Source organism: Plecotus auritus, assembly GCF_963455305.1.
Source record: "Plecotus auritus genome assembly, chromosome: 1".
Lineage (NCBI taxonomy): Eukaryota > Metazoa > Chordata > Mammalia > Chiroptera > Vespertilionidae > Plecotus > Plecotus auritus.
Window position 1 is genome coordinate 59,332,097 of NC_137770.1, and position 21,534 is coordinate 59,353,630.

A 21,534-nucleotide genomic window follows, 5' to 3' on the forward strand; every position below is an offset into this window, starting at 1 on the left:
TGGATCATGTTTTCACTCTCTTAATAGTGTTCTTCTTCTATCTATCTATCTATCTATCTATCTATCTATCTATCTATATACTAGTGACCTGGTGCACGAAATTCATACACATTAAAAGGGGATTAATTAGAGGAAATAACTTAATATTGCTATTTGCCCTTTCTCTATAATAGAATTGTCAGAGATGAAAGAAATTTAGTAAAATGTATATGAAAACCTTTCTCCTGTCAGAGTCTGGGGCTCACCATGGGACCCAGGGTCAAGTCCCCGCCCACCCACATGCAACTCAGAATCTCATGAGACCCAGACCCAGCCACCCCAATTGGGCTAGATCAGGGGTGGGCAAACTTTTTGACTCGAGGGCCACAATGGGTTCTTAAACTGGACCGGAGGGCCGGAACAAAAGCATGGATGGAGTGTTTGTATGAACTAATATAAATTCAAAGTAAAGGAGCGGAGGGGAGAGCAAGAGAACCCTCCGCTCTTTCAGCTCCGCAGGCCAGATAGAACAGCCAAACGGGCCGGATCCGGCCCGCGGGCTGTAGTTTGCCCATGGCTGGGCTAGATCCAGACCCGGCCAGTCCCACCCTTGTCAAGCCCTGCCGGGCAGGGGGCATAGCCTCAGGTCCCGTGGCCCGGTGCCAGGATGGGGGGCATGGCCTGAGGTCCCCCAGCCCAGACAGGGGTGAGGGGCGTGGCCTGAAGTCTTCTGTCAAGCCCCACCTGGTGGGGGGAGCAGCCTGAGGTCCCCTAGCCCAGCACCAGGACAGGAAGCGCACCTTGAGGTCCCCTGTCAAGCCCCATGGGGGCGGGGGGAAGGCATAGCCTCAGGTCCCTGCTGATTGCTTGTTAAGGCTCCTTATGGTAACTTGGCCTCAGCTGTGGTGCAGCCATCTTTGTGACAGAGTGATGGTTAATTAGCATATTCCCTCTTTATTAGATAGGATTTTTATTGATTTCACAGAGGAAGGGAGAGGGAAAGAGAGATAGAAACATCAATGATGAGAGAGAATCATTGATTGGATGCCTCCCACATGTCCCTGAAAAGCCCACAGCCCTCGCACATGTCCTGGAATCTAACCATGACCTCCTGGATCATAGATCAATGCACAGCCACTGAACCACATTGGCTGGGCTTGATAGTGTTCTTTGATGTACTTTAAAATGTATACATCACTTTCTCTGGGAAGTCTTGATTTGGTGTCATTTGTCTGTGTTCCAGTGGCAGTATTTAACTTCCTTATTAGGGATTTTATCTCACAGCACTGAAGTTAACTGCTTACTTGTTGGTCTTTCAAGCTCCCTGAGGGTACCTAATGGAGTGCTTGGCTGAATATGGGCCATAGGCCACTGTCTATTTTCTGATCTACCTGGTAAACTCCTGATAACAGCAGGCACAAGTGGGGAGTACTGAAGTCGGGGCTCTCCCAGTCTCATATCATCATATCAGCCATTAACAGTTGCTGCATTGCCCCTCCACCTCCCATCCCCAGATTTTAGCTGATCAGTGACTCCCAGGGCTGTTTCTCTACACATCAGCCGGGGGCTACTTTTCCTGTCTTACCCTCAACCAACAACAGTCTGATGGCCCTTCTCTCAGTTGGGGAACATCGCTTGAAACCATCACCTTGTGTGAAATCTGTTATCCCTAGTTCTGAGGTCACTATGTTATATTTGCCTGGATATATTAGATTGAATATATCTTCAATTCCTGGCCATTTCATATGGTTATTCTATATGTGATTTTGTAAATTGGACATATATCTGAGAAGCTAATTGTACTGTGATGTAGACTGTGAGTAGGTACAGACTGGTAGGATGATGGGGTTGGGCAGGTGGGTCTGGGACAGCTGGAATTTGTGGTGCAGGTAGAGCTAGATCAGTGAGACAGAACAGATGACAAGAGAAGTTGGACCAGGGCTTCCACTCATTTTGCTCTGTTTGGAAGTGAAATTACTTGGTTCGGAAGTGCTTTGCCTGAGAGCCCACGGGGGCAGGCCCAAGGCCACTGCTGACCCCCAGCCCACTGGAGGAGAAATCTGGCCGTCTCTCAGTGGGAACCTGGAAACCTGGAAACCTGGAAACCTGGAAACCTGAACCGATTTCCCAGCAGCAGGTTCAAGTAGGCCCACGCAAACCCTAGGGGGCAGCACAGGCTCGCAGATTTCTCCTTACTGTATCTTTTTTTTTTTTTTTTAATGAATTCCTCTATCACTCTTAGAAATGTAATGTTGAGTGATTTTATAATCCTAATTAGACTGTACGGCCAGAGATCCTGTTTGTCAATTCCTCTCAGAAATACATTTACCATCCCCTCCGCTCTCCCAAGGTCCTAAGATTTCCCTCGTGCTAGGAAGGCCGTGCCCAGGCCGACCTGAATGAGGAGCTGGCGGGGCGGGATGGACAATGGCAGAGCCGGACTCCGGGTGCGGGGGACCCCAGGGATCCCCGGGGCTTTAGGAACCCGGGTGGGCTGACTTTGCAACTCTCAGCAATTCTTGCTACAAGTGGAGACACCGATCTGATGCCCTAGAAAACACCTTTAGAAAATGGCTTTTGGAGGAGGAGATTTGGCGAGAGTCATTAACCATATGTCGCAGCGCATTGATCCTGGAGCAGTTTGTAAATGTCACCCAATGTTCAAAACGAACCTCGCCTCCCCTTCTCACCCCACCCCACCACGCGCGCTGTTTCGCGCCTTCCAGGAAAGGGCAGTGGAGACCTGGCTTGAGCCAAAGGAGGCGATCGGACCTTTCCGAGGCTCAGCAGGTGCGGCGGGTCTGCAAGCAGCGCAAGGCGGTGTCCGCCCAGCACCCGCACGGAGTCGGGCGGGGGTGCTCCCCGAGGTGACAGGAGGAAGCGGGAGGTGGAGGGTGGAGAGGAGGTCCCGCCCCCACCTCGCTCTCCTTTACGGGAAGTGATGTGGGGCCAGACGGAAAATACCCGCCAAGGACCCAAAAAAGGCCTGCCACGGGTGGCTGCTGCGCGCACAGAGGCCGAGCAGCGTGGGGACAGTGGGCTGAGCCAGGTGAGGCGAGCGGTGCCATAAGTCGGGAAGCGCGTCCTGGCCACCAGCGCCACCAGCGCGGCCGCGTTCCGCGTCTCCCAGAGGGCTGAGCGGGGTAGCGGCCAGGAGCGGGTCTGGTCCTGGGCCTGGGCTGGGCCGGGCTGGGCTGGGCTGGGCAGGGCTGGAGGTTGCGGCTTCTTCTCCCCTGGCCTCTGGGTGACTGAGCCTGCCAGAAAAGTTGCTTTGCTGCACCCAGGCCCTGGATGGCCATCGCACAGACCACACGATGACAACTGGCCGGGATGACGCCCTGCTTGGGCACGAGGTGCTGATGCAGACTAGTCCTAGGTTGGGATGGGGGGCTGAGGTCAACTCCGGGTGGCATCCAGGCGCGAGGGTCCCCATTCGTGGGGGAGGAACTTCACTGGGAGGAGAGAAGGAAGGTCCCAGGCCTCCTGCACTGACCTCTAGTTCTTTGCGCCCTTTTGCTGTTTTCGGTTGAATTATTGAACGTCTTTACAACACCTTTGTTGGTCAGGGTCTGGATGGCAAACTGGCAGGTGGGAGAGGGTTCCCCTTTCTCCTGTCAGTCAGACAGAAAGCTCTCAGGTATTGGCTGGCGGTAGTACTGATGTGATGACAGGTCTCCAACTATTGCCAAAGACTTGTCTCTGTCCAGTAGATCACAGTTAAGCAAAGTCAGGCCTGAAGTGAAGGAAATCTTGTGAGCTCTTGACTTTGCATTCCCAGCCTCTGGTTCCTACTGGCTACCTGGGCCACATGGCCTCAGAATCTTCTGCCGCAGTGTCTCTCCTGACCTCTGTGGGCTAACAGCTGTTTTTTCCCTACTGGATGGCTTCTCCCTTTATGGCTGGCTCCTCAATCAGATGTTGGGAGGGGCGTCAATCAGATGTTGGGAGGGGCGTCAATCAGATGTTGGGAGGGGCGAGTAGTGTTTGCCTATAAGTTTTCTGTAATTATTGCTGATTTAATTTGTTGGTGCTTCACTGTTCCTGTTCCTTTCTTTTCTTTTCTTAAAAACTTGCTTGGGGGGTGGGACACAGTCTGGAAAATAGGGTTTCTTTAGATGGTTGGAAATGAATAAAGGTTAATATTAATGCTGAAAGAGCTTGACTGAGGATCATTCTTTTCTGTATTATTATTATTTTTTAATCCTCACCCGAGGATATTTTTTCCATTGATTTTTAGAGAGAGTGGAAGGGAGAGGGAGAGACAGAGAGAAACACTGATGTGAGAGAGACACATTGATTGGTTGCCTCCCGCATGCCCCCCACCAGGGCTGGGAGCCTACAACCGAGGTACATGCCCTTGACCAGAATCAAACCCGGGACCGTTCAGTCCACAGGCCAACACTCTATCCACTGAGCCAAACAACCTATTTTATGTTGCTTTTCATTCCCACTTTCTTCCTTTCCTCCCTTTCCTAATTGCCATGGCCTGCCTTGATTTTGAATTTTAATAAAGTATAATTCATTTATTTTTTTCTTTTGTTGCTTGTGCTTTTGGTGTCAAATCTAAGAAAGCATTGCCAAATCTAAAGTCATGAAGACTTATGTCTATGTTTTCTTCTAAGAGTTTTATAGTTTTAGCTCTTACATTTCAATCTTTAACTCATTTAAAATTAATTTTTGTATATGATATGAGGTGGAGGTCCAACTTCATCCTTTTGCATGTTGAAATCCAGTTTTCTGGCACCATTTGTTGAAAAGACTATTTTCCCCCTTTGAATGGTCTTGGCACCTCTGTTGAAAATCAATTGACTGTAAATGTGAGAGTATATTTCTGACCTTTAAATTCTGTTCCATTGACCTATATGTCTATCCCTATTCCAGTACCATACTGTCTTGATTACTGTAGCATTGTAGTAGCTTTGAAATTGAGAAGTGTGAGCCTTCCCACTTTGTATTTTTTTCAAGATTATTCTGGCTATTCTGCATCCCTTGAATTTCCACATGAAATTTAGATTCTCAATTTCTACTGCTTTGGTTTTGTAACAGATGTAAGGGTTTTGGAGTGGGCAACAGTCTGTAGGAACCAGACTCTTGATTTTCCCATCCCAAACATGCTTTTCCCTTAGTTTCCCCATCTCAGTTAGTGGCAACTTCATTCTTCCAGATGCTGAGGCTAAACACCCAGGAGTCATCCCTGGTTCTCTTCGTTCTCTCATTTCCATATCTAATCCTTCAGCAAATCTCATTGGTTCTACTTTTGAGAGTATTTCTAGGATAATCACCATTTCTCACCACTTCCAATGCCACTATCAAGTTCTTGGATCACTACAAAAGCCTCCTACAGAGCCACCCTGCTGCCACCCTCACCGCTTTACAGTCTGTTCTCAGCAGAGCAGCTAAAGTCACTCACACCTCTGCTCAGACTCTCCAGTAGCCTTTTATCTCAGAAGAAAAACAAAGTCTCATCATGGCCTACATGCCACTTATATGGTATGAGACCTCACTTTCTTTAATATATTTTTGTTGATTTCAGAGAGGAAGGGAGAGGGAGAGAGAGATAGAAACACCAATGATGAGAGAGAATCATTGATTGGCTGCCTCCTGCATGCCCCCTACTGGGGATCGAGCCCACAACCTGGGCATGTGCCCTTGTCTGGAATCAAAACCAGGACCCTTCAGACTGCAGGCCAATGCTCTATCTACTGAGCCAAAGCAGCTAGGGCTTCATTTTCTAGTTCTCTCTCCTTTGCTTACTCTGCTTTAGCCAGGCACACCTCAGGAGCTTTGCACTTGAAGTTTCTTTTGCTTAGAATGCTCTTCCTTCAAATGTCTGCATGGTCTTCTCACTCATTTCATTCAGGTCAAAAGTCATTTCTGTATAGCGTCCTTCTTGAACCATCCCATTTAAAATAGCATTCCTCACCGTTCCCAACATTTTCTGCTCCCTTATCTTACCTTAGTTTTCTTTAGAATCTCTAATACTGTTCTCTCTCTCTCTCTGTCTCTCTCTCTCTTTCTCTCTCAATATTTGTCTCCCACTGGTAGATTACAAGCTCCATGAATGTCAGGAATTTCTCTTCTTCACTATGGTATGCATAGCATTTAGAATGGTTTCTGGCACATAGTAAGCACTCAAAAATGTATTGAATGATTGAAAAGAGAATGGGAGAATAAGAAATGGTTATCGCTTTGCTATTCTTATTTTATCTAAGAGAAGCAATGTCCATAGCTACACTAACATCTCTCTCCTCTTCTATCCTCCTGTTGTCCCCAAGAATGCTTTACCCTCCTCGGAAAGGGAAGGTCAAATAAGTAGAAAGATGAGGGCTCTGTTCTTTCCACAGTGGCCATGGAGAGCCCTCTTCTCTGGAGCCCAGAGAACTTGGGTCAGGCATTCAGTGCTCCTCCAGTGATTCCATCTCTTATGCTTGTCTAGGGGGAGAAAGAAATTCCTTGGAAATTCAAGAAAATGGAAATTCATTTCTTGATGAATGCTTTGTACTGCACTGAATTAATCTTTCTCTGGCATCCACCTGAAATTGCCTACTTGGAAACTCATTTTGATATTTAATTATGAGACTGATCTGCTAACGAGGCACCTGACACTTAATTAAATGACTACTTTAGACTGTCAACTGTTTATGTGTATGTCCTTATTTCTGTGACACATTGTAAGATCCTGGAGGCCAGGCATGACTTCAGCTCATTTTTGAGGCTTATACTGCAAGTATCTTAGACAAAAGGAGTGTTCAATGAACCCTTGCCGAATGTAGACCACACATTTAATTTTTCTTAGCCAATAGCTCCAAGCACCTTGTTTTAGTCCAGCTCATCCTGCTACTGCTGATGGAGCAGTACTGGCTGCAGCTGAGCGGGCTTTCCTGCTGCTCTTTCCCAGAAAGAATTGAGTTAATTGGCTTACAGTGTATGGTAATTAATCTTTACGTTATCTTTAAAATTGAATCTGCCTTCCATTGTTATTTAAACCTATCATAGAATGTGCCCTATTTATATCTTCACTGCAGTGTGAAAAAGCATTATTTTTACATATGTGTGATATATATATTTTCCCTAATAAATTATGATAGGTTTGATATCTCCTGAAAAACAAAACAGGGCTTGCATGTTTAAAGTGTGAGCGCCTATTTAACTAGACGGAGGGAATCCGTTCACATTGTACATGTACATCAAATCCCCCACGATGTACGCTTTAAGTAACTTACAATTTTATTTTTACTTTTTAAAAATAAATTATAATTTCACATGTCAACTATACCTCAATAAAGCTGAAATTTTAAAAAAAAGCGTGAGCCCCTAAGAAGCAAGATTGTCTTGCCGTTGTTAAAACAAGATTGCCTTCTGAAGAGGGTAATTTTTCCCTTTCACTGCCTTCCCTTTTTAAGCCTGGTGCTCTTTCTGCCTGGGTCATATTTGTTCCTCTGCCTCTTGGTCAGGAAGCTTGAGTTTATGATCTGGTTTCCCTTAAGCTGATTGCCTTGGGAGCAGACATGAGCTCTGAGTTGGAGGAAGAGATAAGGGGTGTGTAATTAACTTTACGTCCATAGGGTGAGATGTGTGGAGCAGGGAGCATCCAGCTTGTTTTGGCCTCCTGTCTGCTCTGCAGTACAGGGGGGCACACCACACTCTTTGTCTTGTATCATTGAGGCCTAACACTCATTGTATTTACTGCCTCGTTTACTCAAGAGGAGTGTTGAAAGTTATTCCTCTTTTCCTGGTGTGTGTGTGTGTGTGTGTGTGTCTATACATGCTATTCTTGAGAAGGTCTCGCACTGAGTGCCTCAGCGACTCTTAGAACCACCCACATGTATGGAATCAATTTTTAAAATTGAACTTTTCATGTGGGGTCAGAGGTAGGGTGCAAGATTTAGCAAAAAAAAAAAAAAAAATTTGCATTTTGGATAAACAATGAATACTTTATTACTGTAAGTATGTCCCATGCCATATTTGGGACATACTTGTATTTTAAAAGTATTTGCTTTTATGAAATGCAAATTTAACTGTGTCTTGTATTTAATCTGGTCACCCTAGTCAGGTCAACCCATGTTTATGCACAGGAAATGCAGGGATCACGGTAATGTCCAGATAGTGACTGAGCTCATTTTGGTGACTTCACATGTGTCCAATGTAAGGACAGAGAGGACTCGTAAACTCAAAAGTATTGGAAGGAGAAAGAATTTGGAGGAGATTTAGTTTTGCTCTAGATTTTTGTAGTAAGGAAATTCACATCCAGAGACATGAAGTCAATCTGTAAGATCACACAGTTAGTGGCAGAACCAGAACTGGGACTCTAGGTCCAGTGGCTGGTCTGCTGCACAGTGTCTTCCCTTACGAGATCCGGTATAAATTGCTTATGTTTTCCTGTTGACCCACCCCTGCGTGATTACTCCAATATCATGCTCTCCCCCCAGTCCCCAGATCCAATATGTTGCAATCAAAGCCATTGTCATGAGACACCCTTGACTTTTTCTTGAGGGCCACCACTTGATTGTATTTCCTCCTATGTGTTTTTATTCCTTTTAAGGGCCTGTTAATATTTTTGTCCCTTTTGAATTTTTATTGTAGGGTGCTTTGATTAAGGTGGACTGAGAGTAATTCCACAATAGCCAAGTATGGTCTTATTGAAAGCCTGCTTGCTCTGCGTGGCCCACTCCTATGAAACTCCTCATCCCTCAGTATTTTGGTAGGAAAAATATGGCAGATATGTGGTAAGGACCAATGTAGGTAGATAGGTATATGTGACTTGCCCTTTAGAGATGGGTTATTTTTATTATTATTATAAGGCCATTTGTATCTATTTAGGAAAGTTGCCCTGAAAATGAACATGAGTTCTCTGACCGCCACTAGAATACCATATTCCAGGGCCACTAATTTTGTTTTTTCATAGCTTTGTTGATTAATTCATATAAAGCCTTACCAGCTGCCAGATCAAAGCATAATAATAAAACTGGTTGCCAAGAGACTAAAACATCTGTTTGTTCTTATTAACTGCAGTTGATCTATCTTGCCCTGATCTCACCACCTGGGCAGCTGATCCAGTCTTATCTAGCTTGGCTGGTTATGTATCTCCTGTGTATTTATATCATTAAAAGCATACACAGGGCCTCAATCAGCAAACTAAAGGTGACAGTGAGGTATTTTTATTGTTGTACTACCCCTAACGTGGGAAAAAGGACACATATAGAAATAGGTCATGATTTAAATGTTCCTTTGAGATACCTAAGAATTTTAAAATATAATCCATAGTCATGGTTGGGACTTCTTTGTTTCTTGCAATATGCGATTTTTTTCATAAAGCATCTCACCACTGCAAGGGGTGACCCCTAGAATGAGTAAAAGGGTTCAGCAGCCCTTGGAAAGGTAAGGTCAGATACTGGAGACCAAATGCGGCCCAACAGGCTGCTGGCTGTACCTGGCGGGGCTTCTGTCCTCGGGGCCAGGCCAGCTCCCCATTGCCCCTGCTCTGCTTCGGCGCAGAGGGCTGGGAAGTGGGCTGTGGTGTTTGCTCAGGGAGTGACTCACTCTGAGTTCCGGAGCTCCTGCTTGACTGTAGAGGAACCGGCATACCTGGTAGCTGGTAGTCTGGTTTGTAGTCTCCAATATTGCCGATAATGAACTATGTGATATTGCACCAGTGCTTCTGCATCGGGGCTGATTTTGACCCCCTCATCCCTAGGGACCGTTGGGCAACGTCTGCAGACATTTTTTTTTTAATTGCTTCCCTGAGTTGAAAGAGTGGCTTTGTGCGCTAGGTGGTCTGCAGACATTTTTGATTGTCAAAAATAAAACGTGTTACTACTGGCATCTAGTGGGTAGAGGCCAGGCATGCTGCTGAGCATCCTACAGTGCACAGGCCAGCCCCTCATGCCAAAGGGTTATCCTGCCCAAGGTGTCAGTGGTGCGGAGGCTGAGAAAGCCTCTCTGGCCTGCAGCTTCCCGCTTGCAAATTCCCCCCGTCAGGTGAAGTCACTAAGCCTAACTGCACCACTGTTGTCCGTTTAATCTCTCCCTCACCCCAAGTCTAAGTCGTTACATGTGGCGTAGGGCCCAGGACTGGGAACCACTGCCCTCAGGGACCACGTGGAGTGAGGTCCTTGAGGAGGAGTCAGGTTGGCTGTTGGAGAGGAGTGGACCCTGTGGTCAGCCTGTCCATAGGAAGTAAGAGCCAGGCTGCACTGTGATTCAGCAAAGGCGGGGGGCCTGCCAGAAGGCCATGGAGCACAATGTGACTGAAGGTTTGGTGCCTAAATGCCTCAGAGACCTGTACCCTCAGCACCTCAGGCGATGAGCTCTCAGATGACCAGGCGTGTCTACCTCCCAAAGTTCCCGCTGGCCAGAGGTGCCCCCGCCACCAGAGTTTCCCATGGAAATAGTAAGACTGCACGGTTTCTTTATTAACACCCATTTCCTGCTTGACCAGAGCCGCTCTGGGAAATTAAAAGTCAATGATGAAAACCTCTACCCTGAGTCACCAGCTCATTTTGCCACTTAGGTTAGGAAACCTCACTTATTACTCTTACAGCATCACACAATTTAAGGGCCAGTAGGCACCTCAGAAACCTCACAGTGCAGACTCCCCTCCCCCTCAGAGGTTCAGAGCTGTGCCCAAGGTCGTATGGCTAACTGATGGCAGAGAAGGTTTTAGAAAACACGTCTCCGCATTCCCCACGTGCTATTTCTATATCCTTATGCTAATACTTCTTGATTGTTACCAGTTGTAAGGTGGGCAGTCCAAAATTGTGTTGCTTTGCTGTTCAAAGGAAGTGACTTTCAGATGGAACATTACCAACAACCAGTGTCTTATCACAGGAAGGGAAACAAGTGGGTTATGATATCACCAGGAATATCTTGGTGCCCACTCTGGTTATGTGCCAGATACCAGTTAAAGGCCAGCATTTCTTGCCTGTCTTGCTGCTTTTCTGGTGCCATTCTTGCCTCCGTCATGCACTCCTCCCCCAGCCCATTCCTCACACAAAGCCAGTGCTCTTTTAAAAATATAAATCAGATCATATCCTTCTGCTGTTTCAAATTCCTCAGTTGCTTCCCACTGCAGTTGGTATAATATCCACATGTTCTAACCATGGTCTGTAAGGGTCTGTGATTTGAGCCCTGCTGGCCTCCGTGACCCCCCTCATCCTATGTAATTTCTCATTTGTCTTACACATTGGGCTTTTATTTTTTATACTGAAACTAGAATGCCAGTTTATTGATACATGAGAAAAGGAACTGTTAAGCAGACTAGTTCCTTTGCTTTGAGAACTAATGTACTTACTTCCTGCAGTAAAAACTCCATGGGAAGCAAATATAAAAGGAGGTTATTTGGTAAGCACAGACTCGGGGCACGGGGACTTAGAAATCAAAAAGATCAGAGAGCTTTAACACTGGAAGAGGCCTGAAAGATCACCGTGGTAATAGGTTCTCAAAACTGGCTGCCCAGGAAAATCACACAGGGAGATTTTATTTAAAACAGACCCACAAAAAGCAACACATTTTCAGTCTCTCTTTCGGAGGTTCTAATTTTTTAGATTTAGCGTTAGGTCTGGGGAACCCATGTTTTATTTTAAATGCTGCTGTCGTGATTGATAGTGCACAGCCAGGTTTAGGAGCCTGTGACCAAGCCCACCTCTGTTCCCAGTGAGTAAACTGAGGCTCGGAGATCGTGGTCCTCACACAGGGCCACTCACTAGTGGGCAGGCAGATGGCACTCACCTCTCCCAGTCTTCTCTCTGTGCTTTTCAAGAAACAGTAAGAATGCTAAGTGACATAAGTCAGACAGAGAAAGACAAACACCATATGAGTCACTTCCTTGTGGCATCTAAAGAACAAAATAGAAACGGAGTCAGAGATACAGAGAACAGACTGATGGGGAGGTTAGTGGGGGACTGGGTGAAAAAGGCGAAGGGACCAAGAAGTACAAATTGGTAGTTACAGAATAGTCACAGAGATGTAAATTACAGCAGAGGGGATCTAGTCAATAATATCATAACTATTTATAGAACCAACTGGGTACTTGAAATATCAGGGAGTCCACTCTGTACGTACATGATTGTCTAAACACTATGCCTTACACCCGAAACTAGTACAGAATAATATTGAAAAGTAAAATTTCAGCCCTAACCGGCTTGGCTCAGTGGATAGAGTGTCGGCCTGTGGACTGAAAGGTCAAGGGCATGTACCTTGGTTGTGGACACATCCCCAGTGGGAGGTGTGCAGGAGGCAGCTGATCAATGTTTCTCGCTCATTGATGTTTCTAACTTTCTATCCCTCTCCCTTCCTCTTTGTAAAAAATCAGTAAAATATATTTAAAAAAAAGAAAAAGAAAATTTCAATTGAAAAATAAAAATTAAAAAGAAACACAGTAAGAAAGATTCTCTGGAACAGAGGCAGCACAGCCTCGGCAACTGTTGGTTTATTACTTTTCTCTTTATTTACATGTAACTAACCCGTCTGGTGTCAAACAGGAAATGCATACAGCATAGTTTTCTTGTTTTGTTACCAAGTGTCAGATCCGTTAGATTTTAGATCCTGGGCTGTAGAGCGATGATCAGAGTGTGGTTCTGGGCCCAACACTGTCAGCACTCTCGGGGAGCTTGTTAGAAATGCAGATCCGCAGCCCCACCCCAGACCTACCGAGTCTGAAACTCTGGAGATGGGGCCCGGTCTGGTTTAAAGCTGTCCAGGCGATTCCGACACACAGTGAGGCCTGAGAACCACTGTCCACCAGACATTTTACAAGCCAACCATTGGTTAGAGCTGCTGGCCTCGGCCTTTTCATTGGTGACTCATTAAAGTCGAGGCTTTAACTTAAGCCAGCCATCTGCTTTCCCTGGTGACATTTATTCAAAACAGGGACAATAGTTCTAAACCTTCCTTAGAATGCCATGCACTCAAGAAGAGAGGGGATGGGTTAACACTATTGAACACCTGCTGTGTGAGGAGAGGGGATGGGTTAACACTATTGAACACCTGCTGGAGGCTCTTACTTGTTCTCCTTTCACTCTCATCACCAGCCTGCTGTGGAGGTGTGATTATTCCTCTTTTACAGATTTGGAATCTGAGACTGGCAGTGGTTCAACGGGGACTTCCCTGCAGGTTATCTGCAGCTATCATTGCATGTTTTCTCCCTGGAGCAGCTGCTCTCAAACCTTATTATGCACAACCAGGAGTCCCCTCAGACGCTTGTTATAAATGCAAATGCCCGAAGGTCCCTCTCAATACAGAGGTTTGGGTGGAACTCAGGACTTTGGATTTCCATCAGGTCCCCAGGTGACCCTGCTGCCAGAGGCATCAGACCAGACTTGGAGAAATCCTGTCCAGGATCCGTTCATCCTTACCCAGTGATTGGACCAGATGCCCCTCAAAGCTTCTCTGAGGGCCTGTGGTTCTCTAGTGTTTCACACTCCCAGGCCTTGGGCCCTGGGTGGGAACGTTGGCAGAGGGAACATGAGCACGGGAGGAGGGAGCTTGGAGCTCATAGGGAGACGTCTCTCTCGTGCCTGGCTGTTCGTATTCTCTCTGCTGCCTTCTGGAGGGTTCCCAGCCCATGTCTTGGCTTTGAGTAACTTGTGTTGCTTTCGGTATCTACCCCTAATTGTGCAACTTTCCTTATGGCAGCCTCACCCTTGTGTTGTGGGGTGCACGGATGTGAGTGTTTTTCTCTAGACCAGGGGTGGGCAAACTTTTTGACTCGAGGGCCACAATGGGTTCTTAAACTGGACCGGAGGGCTGGAACAAAAGCATGGATGGAGTGTTTGTGTGAACTAATATAAATTCAAAGTAAAGGAGCCGAGGGGAGAGCAAGAGAACCGGATAGAACAGCCGGATCCGGCCTGCGGGCCGTAGTTTGCTCACGGCTGCTCTAGACTTTAATTCAGATCTATGAGTACTGAGTTACTTCAGCTTTTGAGGTCAGAAATGGTGTTTCATTTGTTTGATAAGAGCCTTTATTTTTTAGGGATAGAATTGACATATTTAGTGAGTTGTCAGTCCATTAAGAGACAGCGATTTGGTGCCATTATGAAGGGAAAAAGTATGATGCAACTTTAAAAAAACGAATTTCAGGTATGATGCCTGATGTCCTTCTTTGTGAGGTGGCATGCTGATTTCTGCCTGGAAGTTTAGAAGCAGCTACTGACATAAATACTCCTTAAGACTTACGTTGTGTGGAAGAGATAATGTGTATCAAAAGATGGTGGACACCTGGCCTTTGCCCAGTGCAGAAGTCAGAAATGTTGAAATATTAAAGCCCTTTAATATGTCTTGGTTCCTGAACAAATTGTGTAGGACAAGAGTGGAAGGAAATGCACAAGAGCAAACATTTCAGCTTGCCAGTAAGAAAATAACCAAGGTACAGGTTAGGTTTTTAATAATAATTTGTTTGCCACTGATATTAGAGTTGATAATAACAGGATAGTAGCGAGAGCTACCATTTATTTAGAGCTTACTATGTGTCAGGTAATATACAACATCCTCTCATTTAATCCTCAACAGACTTTCAAAGTAGATATTAGCCTTCATTTTATAGATGATGAAACAGGCTCAAAAGAATGAAGGGACTTGCCCAGTGCTGGGGTTTCCAGGGACTCAGGACTTCCAGGGCTGAAACTCCATCAGCTCGTCCTGGGTAAACTGGGATGGTTGGTTACACTGAGGGTCACCAGCTGCTGACCCACAGTTGACAGTTAGGAAGCAAACCCAATGGGTTCTACACAGTCAGACAGATGGTTCCTATATTGAAACTTGCCAATCAGCCTCACATTTCTTGGTGCCCATTATCCTCCATTTTATACACTTTATACACAGTTCTAGTAAGCTTGGTCATTTGTTTTCCAGATGTCTTGTCAATTAGAAACTGCACATTGGCCTGGCCAGTGTTGCTCAGTGGCAGAGTGTTGACCTATGAACCAGGAGGTCACAGGCTCGATCCCTAGTAGGAGCATGCAGAAGGCAGGAGAGATGGATGATTCTCTCTCATCATTGATGTTTCTGTCTCTCCCTTCCTCTCTGAAATCAATAAAAATATATTTAAAAAAAAAGATATTGCACATTGGAAGGGGGAGTGGGTGATTCCAGAAAGGTGTGGCCAGGGAAAATGAAATAAACTAATAAAAAACACAATCAGTACAGAGGTCAGGAGGCATTTATTATAGGGGCAAACATACCTCAACAATAACAACTGTTATTGAACATTTACTATGTGCCAAACACTAAGTACTTTATAGTATTAGATTATTACATTTAATTAAATACTAAATTATTACAAAATAATTCTGTTATTATCCACTCCACAGATAAGGAAACTGAGGCATAGACAGGTTAAGTAACTTGCTGAAGGTCACACAGTCAGTGAGTGGCATAGCTGAGATTCAAAGCCAAACAGCCTATTTCCAGAGCCTGGACGTCAACATCCTGCTTCAGTGTGAGTCCTTCCTAGACCCTGAGCACAGCAAGTTAGTGATGTTTATTGTGATGTCCCGAATCAGCTGAGAAAAAAATATTGAAGTATGGGCATTCATTTTCTTTTGTATTAATTTAAAATTTTTTATCAAGATTACACATGGACATAGATCTACAAAGCCTGTTGCCAAAAACCATCAGAGTCCCCTCCCCTGGCTCATTTCCTGCTCCCCAGAGTCATCCGTTTTCAATTCTTACTGTTAGTTGACTCTTGCTGGTAGTTGAAGCCTCTGTCCTAAATGACATTCTTTGGTTGATTATTTTCAGTTTTAGGCATTACCTATTGACACTTTACTATGGAAGAAGAGAATTTTAGCTTGGTTCTCTACCTACCTCTATTTCACTTGTGTACCATTCCCATCCCCTCCTTCATCCCACAGCACATTATGGTTTTAGTTAGATCGATATGTTGTGGGCTCCTTTTATCTTTAGGCCTTGCCTCCTGGGTTGGGCAGATTGTCCAGAGAAGATTGTTTGAACATGGTTGGTGGAGAATGCCTGCATTCTGGAAGTCATTGTGTGGGTGGGTGGTGGTGGTGGGGGGGGTGTCTCAATATTTATTATATAACTTCTCACTGCCTCCCTCTGTCTCCACTGAAGTTGGTATGCCTCTGAGAGCCTCCAAGAGTTTGACCCTCAGAGTTTTACTCTCTCCAGAGAATAAACCTTCGACTTCTGCCAGAGCTGGAGGAATCACAAGGCTGGGATCTAAGCAGACTTCCACCACTTTCAGCAGTAACTTTACCCTCCCCCCACCTCCAGGGATGTTCAGGTTCCAAAGGCCTGAGCCTTTCTGGAGATTCAGTGATGAGTTCCTTCTTGGCCTTCCCTCCTGGCAGATGAGTCACCTTTCCTGGTCTGCTAATCTGTTACCTCATGTCCATCTACTTTCTAGCTTCCAATATTTTAATGCTGTTATTTCCACTCACTTTGTCCTTGTGAGTTTATGTCTAAATACAATTCCCTTATTGTTATACTAGAGGCCCGGTGCACAAAATTTGTGCATGGGGGAGAGGGGTGTGTCCCTCAGCCCAGCCTGCACCCTCTCCAATCTGGGACCCATCAAGGGATGTCCGACTGCCCATTTAGGCCTGATCCCACTGGGCAGTCGGACATCCCTCTTACAATCCAGGACTGCTGGCTCCCAACTGCTTGCCTGCCTGCCTTCCTGCCTTCCTGATTGCCCCTAACTGGTTCTGCCTGCCAGCCTGATCACCCCCTAACCACTCCCCTGCCAGCCTGATTGATGCCTAACTGCTCCCCTGACAGCCTGTTTTCCCCTAAGTGCCCTCCCCTGCAGGCCTGGTCACCCCTAACTGCCCTCCCCTGCAAGCCTGGTCCCCCCCAACTGCTCTCTCCTGCAGGCCTGGGTACCCCCAACTGCCCTCCCCTGCAGGCCTGATCACCCCTAACTGCCCTCCCCTGCAGGCCTGGTCCCCCCCAACTGCTCTCCCCTGCAGGCCTGGGTCCCTCCCAACTGCCTTTCCCTGCAGGCCTGGTCGCCCCCAACTTCCCTCCTCTGCCGGCTTGGTCACCCCTAACTGCCCTCCCCTGCAGGCTTGATCACCCCCAACTGCCCTCCCTTGCAGGCCTGGTCCCTCCTAACTGCCCTCCCCTGCTGGCCTGATTGCCCACAACTGCCCTCCCTTGCAGGCCTGGTCCCTCCCAACTGCCCTCCCTTGCTGGCCATCTTGTGGTGGCCATCTTGTGTCCACATGGGGGCAGGATCTTTGACCACATGGGGGCAGCCATCTTGTGTGCTGGAGTGATGGTCAATCTGCATATTACTCATTTATTAGATAGGATAGAGGCCTGGTGCATGGGTGGGGGCCAGCTGGTTTGCCCTGAAGGGTGGGGGTTCCCTTGGGGCGTGGGGCAGCCTGGGCGAAGGGCCTGTGGTGGTTTGCAGGCCGGCCATGCCCCCTGGCGACCCAAGTGGAGGCCCTGGTATCTGGGGCTTATTTATCTTCTACAATTGAAACTTTGTAGCCTGGAGTGGAGGCCTGGGCCGGCCAGGGTGTGCAGAAAGCTTGGCTTCTTCCATTGCTGGGGAAACCCAAGCCTCCCTCCTGCTCTCTGTGGCTGTAGCCATCTTGGTTGGGTTTATTTGCATATTTGCTCCTGATTGGCTGGTGGGCATGGCTGGTGGGTGTAGCGGAGTGATGGTTAATTTGCATATTACTCTTTTATTAGATAGGATTAGTGAGGTGTGGGAAGGTAGCCGAACTAAATGTGTGTATGTTTTGGATGTCACCTTTATCCTGAAGTCTGAAAGACATTTTAGAAAGCTTTCCGTGCAGAGGGGTCAAAAAAAGGTTTTGTTGCTCTGCTGGATAGACTGATAGTTCTATGGAAATGGGTTGTCTATATTTTACCTGCTACTCAAAGTATAGTTCTAGGACTGGGTGCATTAGTATTACCTGGGCATCACCTGAGTGCTTGTCAGACATGCAGATTCCTATTGAATCGTAATTAGGATTTTAACAAAATCCCTAGGAGAGTCCTATGCAAGATGAAAGCTGAGAAGTGCTAATATGAAACTTTATTCAACTTCTGTAATTAGACTAAGCTAACTCTGATGAATTTTAATCTGAGATTTAAAAACCTTGCTATAGCCACACCAGTGTGTCTTAGTGGTTGAGTGTCGACCCATGAATCAGAAGGTTTGATTCCTGGTCAGGGCACATGCCCGGGTTATGGGCTTGATCCCCACTGAGGGGCATGCAGGAGGCAGCCAATCAATAATTCTCTCTCATCATTGATGTTTCGATCTCCCCTCTCCCTTCCTGTCTGAAATCCATCAAAATATATTTTTTTAAAAATAAAAATCTTGCTACATTCCTTTACTAAATTATTCTCCAAAGTCGAAGGTTGCTGTGAGATAATAAAGAATAGTACATAAGTTTTCATGAAAATGCACCTTTCCCCCTTTATACATCTGAATCTATACATCTGAGTTGGCATCAGATGTGAACCAAAAATTCTGTTACCATCAGAGATGTCAGACTGGTTACGTTCACGTCTTTAGTTTCCCACAGTTCTTTCAGTTGGTGATGGGTTTTTGTAAATTGGATGGGTAGAGTCTTCAGTGACACTTTGAGCTGCTAAAGTCAGGGTGGCTTCTAGTGGCAAAGGATACAGTCCCTAGTTTTATGTCCAGCATCTATCTCAGTGACAAGTTAGTATTCAATAAATGATTGTGGAATGAGTGCATCAATTAAGACACAATTCCTGATATTCACCAACCAACCAGGAGTAAGTCTGACAGTTATACAGGGTTGACCAGTTTAAGGAAAAAGTATGGAGAAGAGGTATCTAACTCAGCATTGCTCCCTAGAAGGAGGAGCCAAAGGATAAGTCTCCTGGGAACAGAGCTTGGTGGATCCAGGGCAGAGGCTCAGTTCAGCCTGTATCAGAATCACCTGGCTGGCTCGTTAAAACACAGACGGCTGCCCCATCCTCAGGGTTTCTGATTCAGTAGGCCTGAGCTGGGCCCCAAAATGTGCATTTTACACAGTTTCCCAGGTGATGCGGGTGATGCTGATTTCACATTTTGAAAACCACTGGTTTAGAGAATTACAAATAGTTCTGGTGGCTGGAGGCAGGAGGCAGGGAGTAGTAAGAAACACTGAAGGCAGAAGCCTAAGGAGTAGGGATTCCATTGTGGAGGTCCTGGGGGCCATTGGCAGGTTTTACAGAGGACAGTGATGGGCCCCTGTTTGTCTTCTGGAAAGATCACTTTGGGTGCGATGCGGAGGATGCCAGTGGTGGGGCCAGGATGAGGGCCAGAAAACCAAACAAATGGTTAATTGTAGCCAGCAGATGGGAAATAAAAGCTTGGAATAAAGGCGAGAGAAGGAACGATCCCTTCAATGTGGTGGCCAATCGGAAGTGGGTGGGGAAGAACAGGAGGAGTCAATGAGGACCATCCGATTTCTGGCTGGGTGCTTTTTGGGATTGTGTTACTCAACACACAGAGAGAAGTGGGTCTGAAACAGGGCCTGAGAGAAGAGCAAAGGAGGTAAGTTGAATTTGGGATGCCAGAAAGATATCTGGGTGGACCTCCCAGCAGATAGTTTTACTTATGGGTCTGGAGGCCAGAAGCGAGAGTTCTAGTAAGTCATCTTAACCCCATTCCCTCCACCACTTCCATGTATCTCCTATATTCCTTGGAGGGGCTTGAGAACAAGATACTTTTAAAGATGTTTTCTCAAGAAAAAAAATGTTCAACTTTTTTGATTGGGGGAGGAGAATGAGTTTAAGCACAGACTAGTCTTTAACACAAGAAGCCGTCTTCTGTCGGAGAGGCCAGTCAAATCAGGTTTTAGTAAGCTTGAAAGGGTAAAATCACTTGACTTGTCTGCAGACCATATGACGAACAGCTGAGACTAATTAGCTGGATTGTGGTTTTTACAGAGATGCCTGATTTTGAAAGTTGATGGAGCAAACTGCTTTTCAAAAGACTCTTTTGAAAAAGTTTTGTAAGCAGGCAATTCTGACTTTAACATTTCTCTTTGTATTAGACAAAAAGTAAGCTTTTTGAAGAGGACATGTGATTGGAAGTTGTCTAATTGTTGAAGTGTTGGAAACTCCAGTCTCTAAAGTCTTAGAAAAACAACTGAGGATTTATACTTTGTCAAGGTATGGTTTTACATTTATATATATATTTTTTAAGTCTTTGAGTTCTGCCATGTCATTTTCAGGCACTTAAAATGTGTGCAATTTAACATAGACTACCACTGCACATATTAGTATTTTTTTTAAAGCAAAGACTTTAAGATGTCTGCTGAATTTCTTGAGTTTAGTTTGAGAAAAGTGCATTTTCAATGACCAGAGAGTGGGTATGAATACTGACTGCATGTCTCCTTTCTTTTCTGTACTTTAATAAAGTAACAGGTTTTTATTCTCAGATAGTATGTTGATTAGGAGAGCTGACTAAGGAATTGAATTGTTCTCCGAGTCTTGTTCATCCTCTGAGGATTTTATTCACAAAAATTTAAACTTATTGGTATTTTGTTTTTAATATTGTCAATAGCTTTTATGTTAAGTATGTGTTTTGGTGTAGGTTGTATTTTATAAGGTGTATCTTTCCTATGAATTAAATTTGCCTTAATCTTGTTAGGTTTGGTAATAGCATTGTGGTTATGTAAGGAAAAGCCCATAGATTTTGGGGGGTAATTAGTATGCGGTAATGAAAGATCTGGGTGATGACTTTGAAGCACATTTCATTACTTTTGGATTTGTACCACTTGTTTGCTAGGGCTGCCAAAACAAAGTTCTACAAACTGGGTGGCTTCAACAACAGACATTTATCGTCTCAGTTCTGGAGGCCAGGAGTCTGAGAGCAAGGTGTCGGCAGGGCTGGCGCCTTCTGAGGCCTTTCTCCTTGGCTTGTTGATAACCATCTTCTCCCCGAGTCCCTTCCTGTCATCTTGCGATTATACATGTCTGTGTCCAGATTTCTTCTTCTAAGAGCACTAGTCATATTGGATTAGGGTCCACCGGCTTGACTATCTCCCTAAAGGCCCTATGTTCAAGTAAGGTCACATTCTGAAGTACTAGGAGTTAGGACTTCAACCTATGAATTTTGGGGCAACACAGTTCAACTCATAGTTGAACAGATTTCATAATCTTATGTTTTAAAGATGTGCTTGCAAGTGCATTCAATAACCATTTGTTAGCCAAGTGTCTAGACTGTGCTGGATGTTGAGTGTGTGAAGATGAATGAGACATGGCCTCTGCCCACTAATGTTGGTTTAATCAAATAGATGTGTGTAACTTCCTGTGTCCTGTGTATGTGTTTACTTGTCTTTTCCATTGAGTTGTGGTCACTTTCACAGTCAGGTGTCCCTGGGCACAATCAGAGTCCTGGCACATGAGCAGTCTAATGCCCTTTGAGAGGTACCTGGAAGGACTCTCTTACTCCTGAGTATCCTCAGCATAGGCTAGGAGAGTGGAGGATCCTTACATTCATCTAGTAAAACCTCCCCATTTCACAGATAAAGAAACTGAGATTTGGAAGTGCTAATGTCATTTGGCTGGTTAGTGTCAGAGCAAAGGCAGTGTCCTGACTTCCACTGT

General features: G+C 45.6%; 1 protein-coding gene across 3 annotated transcripts in view; it reads left to right on the forward strand.

Moving 5' to 3' along the window:
* The first annotated feature begins 2,843 nt into the window (after window positions 1-2,843).
* Window positions 2,844-21,534, forward strand: part of RAB27A (RAB27A, member RAS oncogene family) — a 74,932-nt gene continuing 56,241 nt past the window's right edge. Inside the window, exons 1-2 of one of the 3 annotated variants that reach the window (XM_080667617.1) lie at window positions 2,844-3,028; window positions 19,977-20,094. The gene's annotated coding sequence lies outside the window, so the exon portion shown is untranslated. The remainder of the gene's footprint in view (window positions 3,029-19,976; window positions 20,095-21,534) is intronic. The other 2 variants (XM_080667618.1, XM_080667619.1) reach the window with 2 other exon arrangements.